A 7,293-nucleotide genomic window follows, 5' to 3' on the forward strand; every position below is an offset into this window, starting at 1 on the left:
GGATAACTCATGAGTTTTTTTGGTTGATTAAATGACATTACGTCCAAATTTATTTAAGGATATTTCATTAAGGTAACTGAAAAAGACAAACAATAAAATAGGAAGTTTAAATTCATTTAAGCATATTTCATTAATATAACTGAAAAGACAAGTAATAAATTAGACAGTTTTATTCGTTTTAGGATATTTCATAAATGCAACTGAAAAAGACAAGCAAAAAAAAAAGGAGTTTAATTAATGAAGTAAGAACATTTTCAAATGTGTACTTCTCTTTTAATAATATAGATTATATTTACGAGCATACCATTTTGATGATGTGTTACCATGAGAGCTCTCTTTAGCTCATTTATATTTATGCCCACTAATATCTAGAATAATTACTAACTTTGCTATTGGTATGTCTTCGTACAAAAAACACAACTACACTTATAATATATATATATATATATAAAAAATGTTTGCCTCCCTCCTGTTGCGCCACGTCACCCGCCACGTCAGAAAGTCACGCCTTGTCCAGTCGACACGTGTCACGTCGACCAAAACTCAACATTTCATTTAATTTAGTCTGTCATATATGTGGGCTTCTGTTTGTGTATGCGCTTTATATTTTCTTAATAAAACCCAATCCGATAAAGAGCAATACAACGCGATGTTTTATTACAGACAATAACTCAGTCCGATTGAAAGGTTAACATCTTATTCTTCACGACACCCATCGTCTTCTTCTAGGATTCATCGTGAGACATCCATCCTATTAAGAATTATCGCCATTAGTGGAGTTTCTGGAGGTTGTGTGAGAAGAATCTTCCTGATGAATCTTTGGGTCGATCTTCGTTCGCGTCTGTTCATCTTAGATTCTTCTCCTCCAAAACGTTACGGATTCACCCATTCTTCGCCATTAAGAACCATCTTTACTCCTTTGACCCACAACAATCACTACAGATCATTCAATGCTTTTTATTTTTCTTCAAGGCGATGTTTTATTCACCTATAAGAAGGTCAGTCCTCAACTCCTGAACATCATCGTCTTCTCCCTCTCTATTTATTCAGTTATACTTATTGTTATTTAAAAGCAATTCGTTGCAGCTTCGTCTCCCTCCTCTGTAATCAAACCCTACACACAACCTCTCATTAACAATCAACATTTTTTATATCGATTCAGTTTACCCACTTTGGATCGATTCAGTTTACTCACTTCGGCTCAAAGGTCTGCTCTGGGTTTTGATTTTTAGGGTCTTAGTGATGATTAGATTGCCAATCCTATGATTGTTTTCTTTGATAATTCAGGTATCATAGTGCTTGGAAACATAGAACGCCAGGAAGAATTTCTTTAGTCATAAAAACAAAAGATTTGATGAAGAACTTTGGCTAATCTTCAATTCTTCAATTGATTATGCGACTGTCATACGTCCACAATCTCTTCGTCTGGTACCAGCAAAAGTTAGGTTTAACAAATTTTCCTCCAAATTCAATTTTCTCATGATAAAATCATCGTTATAGATGCAAATATTGTAATTTTTGATAACCATGATTTATTTCGACATGCTATTTGGAAAGGATAAAAATGGTGTCTACATATTATATGTTCTAATTTTGTAAATACCAGAAACTGATGGAGGTTTTACATGACATCTGCCAACGATGTCTCTCATTGCTTTAGAATTTAGCTACTTGCACGATGTGAAAGTTCCCGGTAAAAAATCCCCATTGTTCTCAATAAAGGTTTGTTCTCTTCTTTTCTTTCTAACCATACATTGTTGACTTTCTTAGCACGTGTAGACTGTTTACTCACTATACTCTACAGATCTGGCCAAAGTTCCAGCCGCTTTGCGTTACTTTATACTATTTCTAATCATCGTTTTTGAATATGCAGGAGGAGATGACAAGCTAGATGGAAATGCTGCTTTGAACAAGTTTTCCAGCCATATATACTAGAGTATGGATGAGGAGATGAGACAAGCCAAATGCATATCAATTTCTCTTTTGGTCTTCTATTTTAACAATTTATTTTTCACCTTTTCACTCACAATATACCTTCTCAGGTGGTTTTAGATGTGACAAAAAAAAACCTTTTGAAAAAAACCATGAAGTTGCATTGGAGGATGAAATCACAGACTAAGAGCACAAAAATGATACTCCACGAGCGGCCATGACTTTGAATCTTATTCTAAATTGTAAAAGAATCAATGAAAGAGTTTGTACCTACAGTTGAAACCAGACCTTGATCTGCTCAGGCTCGATATTTAGACAAAATGGAACATTTGAGATCAATTAATTATTGTGGCTGGAGCGCCTCTGATTGCTCTGCCCTGTACTTAACGTACTTTTCCAATATTTTCGTGCTTCAGGTTTGAGTAAAATTCTGAATCGTTTCATTTTTTTGGCCCAGACGCATAGATTTGTGGTTTTTCTAGCTTTCATAGCTGATATCAGAGCTTTAGAGTATGCATGCTTAGGAGATGTGTGCCGATTTATGGTGCCGTGAAACATAACTATATCGTGTAGTTCGTCGAACATGAGATAGTTTTGAAGTGGAGAACCTCAGAAAATGGAAATGTACATCAATGCATATTTCAGACTTCAATTATGATGAAATCATAAAAAAAAGGGCATTAAACTTAAGCTTTTTCGACAAAGTTAGATTTTATTAAGTTGAAAGTTGAATATCAGAATACAAACTTGGAGTAAGCTACTTAGGTGGCTATTTCTTATCATTATAGAAAGCTCCGTTAGGAAAATCCTTTTTGGCAATAGCATATGCTACATTATTCTAATTACGCCTAACAAATGAATACGAAGAGAAAGTAAACTTCGAATTCTAGAACTCCAAATTAGTTAGGATGTTAATAATTAAAAGTTCAGTATATACTTTCTTTTAAATTTTAAGTATATAAAAGCCTCTGCGGCATCAATGTAAACTTTTTCATTGATGGTTGGATAGACAGACAATGCATGAAGATAGCAAAAGACGAATGTGACCGAAAATATGATTAGATGAAGTCATTTTTTAAAAATAAATCAATAACAAAATTCTGATTTAATATAATTTACTAAAATTTTAATTCAAACCAACACTACATACTATTTATTAAAGAATAATGAGGATTACTGTCATTTTAATTCAAACCAAAATATTTATTAAAAATAGCAATATGATCTCAAAATTTTTTTCATTATTTGTTTGTTTATAATATTTTTCAATCTATAATGATTTTTAAATGGTTCATAAATTAATATAAAATAATATTTATTATAACTTTTTTATTATTACTTCCCGTCCGTATGGCGAGCCGGTCCTAGTCTATCTATCTATCTATCTATCTATAATAATAAAGGAGAGTTGTCTCTCTCCATAGTCCTCCGCATCATCAATTAGCATGGGGCTAATTACGCCACGTGGTCACTTAGTAAACAACCCTCCAAAAGTTATATTTTCATTTCGTTATTCTAATAGATGTCTGGTTGCTCTTGGTCCGCACTGAAAAATAAATCAAGCCCACCATCTAAATCTATTCGACGAGGACGAGTCATATTCTAATTTGTATCAACAACGCTGCCTAACCGATGTTGAAAACGTCTCTCCAGCTTCCAAGTGACTAAGTTACTTATCGATTCAATTTCTCTCAGTATGTGCTTTTAAGTTCATCTTCCCCACCACCTCCTCAATCAATAAAGCCACTTCCTACCTTCTCGATTCCTCTCAATATTGCATTCCGATCTCTGTAGGTAATATTGCAAAACATGCCGTAGTAAAGCTGCTGCAAAGGTTCCAAATAAACCACAAAGGCCAGCCAGTTCATTCTTCGTTTTCATGTAATCATGGCCTTTCAATTATTCAATTTTTTTTCCTGATCAGTAGTTTCTAGGGATTAAACTTTTAACTTTTTTTTTTTTGAAAAGTATTAAACTTTTAACTTTCCTCTGTACAAAAGTTCTTCATCTGGAAACTGCGAAATCTGTTACAGGTTAGATGGGTAGAATCCTTTGATTGTTATTGTGATGTCGAAAGTATTTGACAATGGTTACATGAACATACTAAACCTGTTGCGCTTATTCCCCTTTTTAATTTGATTATGATGGATTAATTTTTCTTGGTTTTCCATTATTTTTTCTGGCTCAATTTTATGTGTAAATACTGACGCTGTCTTTTTATGATCTAAAGTGAAGATTCCCGTGAGACTTTCAAGAAAAAGCTTCCCAAGAACAAATTCGTTGCTGCTGTGAGTGTCTCCTTAGGTTCATCTTCAAAGGCATACTAACTTTAAATTTGTATGGATAAACAAGTTGGAAAAGCTTCTGGAGACAAGTGGAAATTCCTACAGATGTTGTATGTACTTTATCTCAGTTTTCATGTTCTAAACTAAATATAATACTTGAATTTCACAATGATTCTGGAGAAAGTACCTCATGTTGCTAAGGCCAAAAAGCGCAAGGGTTGACTACGAGAAGAACCTGAAACCTTGCAACAAAAAATTGGTAAACTATGTTTCAATCAAGTGTTTGTTTATAGATTGGTTGTTATGTTCGTCGTTCACCAATCACTGATTTGTTGTGATTTTAAAGAGGAAGATGAGGAATTAGACGAGTCAGTGCCAGAGGTTAATGGTGGAGATTACAATGAGGATGGAAGAGAGGTTAGTGGTAGATTCTTTTTGAGTTATTAATTACACACATTGCATAATAAAGGGTTATGTTTTAAATTTGTTTCATTGTGTATAATAAAATGCAGGAAGAGAACTATATATGACTAAGAAGTTGAAGTTTGTAGCATTAGTATAAGATGGCTGCAAAGATATCTCTGTCTGTAATCTTATCAAATGTTTGTGGGGATGATTAAAAGAGGGCTGAATAGGGTGCAAAAGCAAAAGACTACACTTACACAAAGCTCTTGAAGCTAGAGACAATGCAGCTGAGAAAGCTCAAAGAAATTTTGAATATTTAACAGAGTTAGGGAAGCAAACAGGAAACATTGACTAAAAAGAAATCAGCAGCGGCTGCCTTTCAAACGTAACCTACGACAGTGGTGTCATCCCATATACTTCTTTCTGATTTGAAGTGCGGTCGCTGTTCTGAAACTGTGGTCACGCGCCTGCTGCGTTTTTGGGAAACAAGAAACGTGAAGAAGGGGAGGGAGGGGAGCTAATGGGGGTTTGACATGCTGCTCCTTGATGCAAAGATTTGTCTCTTCTAATTTCCTTGATGATAAATACTAGATCTTTCAGTTCCTTCTCATAAACTGATGAGCAGGTTTGTCTCCTATATTCCCTCAATGATATCTTTTGGCGTCGAGCCTAAGGTGATCGTAGCCACCAGCATTAATCCAAAATTCGTCGGAGCTAGCTATCTTGAACTTCATCTTTAAAACAAGTTTACAGTTCCATAGTGATCTGTAACTATCTTTGTCAATCTTCCAGGCCGCCTCTTACTGAATGCAACTTCTGGCACTCATTTCTATTTTCGACAAAGACAAACGCAAGTGAGACCTTCATCCGAGTAAGTCTTTCGATCGTCAATCAGAAAGTTATATCTTATTTATTCAAAGACCACAATTAAAACACAAAAGAAAAATTATATGTGTAGTTTGGGTGTTGGTGACGTGAACTGCTCCACAAGTTCCACCAAATATGAAGGTGTGAAGAAAATTGAAGTTGTGACGGTCTTTGAGCTTAACGCATACGTGGTTAACTCGACCCCACAGGTTAAATCCCTAACTGTTTCTTCTAGCATATGTCTCATTACTAACGTCCCTCACTTCCTTGCATCACCGGTTACCGAGTTTTGTGCACTGGAAAAAGGTGAGTTGATTGAAACGGGCAGTGGCTGGTGCTGCATACCCTGCTCTAATGGGATCTCTTCCTGCATGTAGTGACTTAACCTCTGTTGGTGTTGTCAGGTAAGCAGACCATTAACTACATTTTGTGTACATCGCACAAACCATTTAAGCCAACCAACATATCCTGCTAAGACATTTGCAACATTTAAAACTTGAAGATATCGTGTGGAGCTGTGCATTTCAGATGGTACAGAGTCTGCAGTGTTTGTTGTTTTCTATGCCGAAATTTCATGGTTGACTAATGTGCGTGCGGCGGAAATCAGTGAACTCATGGTATGCTTGAGTGGCCACATCTTATCGCCTAGACTTTATTTATAAAGAAACATGCCTTGACAGACATTTTGTTTTTGCAGGGTGTTGGTGTGGGAGACTGTAGGGGCCGAGGTTCCACAATTTCTGCAAAATATTGTCGGAAAAACGTTCACTTTCCAGTTGGAGCTAACTGAGTTAGCATCAGACCTTTACTGTTTCACATATCTTTGACCGCATCAGCGTCCCCTCACAGCAACATTTGCGATTCATGTAAACCATATTTTGAAATTTATACTCCTCCTTGCATACATGAAGCGTTGTAATTCATAAAAAAATCATTGACAGGGTGGGCACAACTATCCTGATGACGATTTGCATGGTGACGATATAAGTTTCCTGCAATTGCTTAGATGGTGACAAGACAAGTGCCACTGACCAGAACACTTGACGTAATGACCTCCCCATGAACCCCAGGGGTCCATCTGCAGCAGAAGCAACAAGTGATGAGCTCAATTCTGGCAGGATCATTGCAGATGAACAACAGCTTCCAGGAGCTGGTTGCCCACTCAAGAAGGCTCGCACAGAGTAGTTACTCAAGTGATCTACCTTATAGCCCTTCTATTTCTTACAAGCTTAAGTTCACATTATATTTTTTTTACATTACATAATTTTCTTTCAATTTCTATGCTCTCAGCTAAATCATTAAATAAAACATATTAATGGTAACTCTAACTCCATACCGTGTCCTTCGAGTATTTTTTTACTCATGTCTACATTTAAATTTTAAAAACCTATGTTGTAGGGACAAATTAAGATCATAGACATTGAGTTATAAACAAAACCTAGACAATTGGCATGACACATGTTTTTATTTAGGGGTGGGCATATCGGTTTAGTTTCGGGTTCGATTTGGATTTTATAAAACTCAACCCAATTAAAACCAAAGTAGCTTTGGTTTGGGTTCGGTTTGGGTTTAGTTTGGTTCGGTTTGGTTTAGATTTAGTTTGGTTTTCTTTAAAAATCTATGAAACAAAAAACAAGCTCGATGACAAAACTCTTAACCACCTCAAAAGAAAAAATACATAATAAGCAAATAGCAGACTATTTGTAATCTAATTAGCGTAACAAAGACTTGGAAGCATTCCAAACCTATTAACTAAAAGACTATTTGCATCAACCTTTTTGTTTTTATTGATCCTATAATAACT

General features: G+C 35.5%; 1 long non-coding RNA gene across 1 annotated transcript; it reads left to right on the forward strand.

The window, feature by feature from the left end:
• Window positions 1-1,136: 1,136 nt before the first annotated feature.
• LOC106314228 lies at window positions 1,137-1,934 on the forward strand. The gene is made up of 3 exons (XR_001264563.1): window positions 1,137-1,207; window positions 1,288-1,722; window positions 1,874-1,934. It is a non-coding gene; the product is annotated as an uncharacterized LOC106314228 (long non-coding RNA).
• Window positions 1,935-7,293: the final 5,359 nt, after the last annotated feature.

This window comes from Brassica oleracea, chromosome C1 (genome assembly GCF_000695525.1).
Source record: "Brassica oleracea var. oleracea cultivar TO1000 chromosome C1, BOL, whole genome shotgun sequence".
NCBI lineage: Eukaryota > Viridiplantae > Streptophyta > Magnoliopsida > Brassicales > Brassicaceae > Brassica > Brassica oleracea.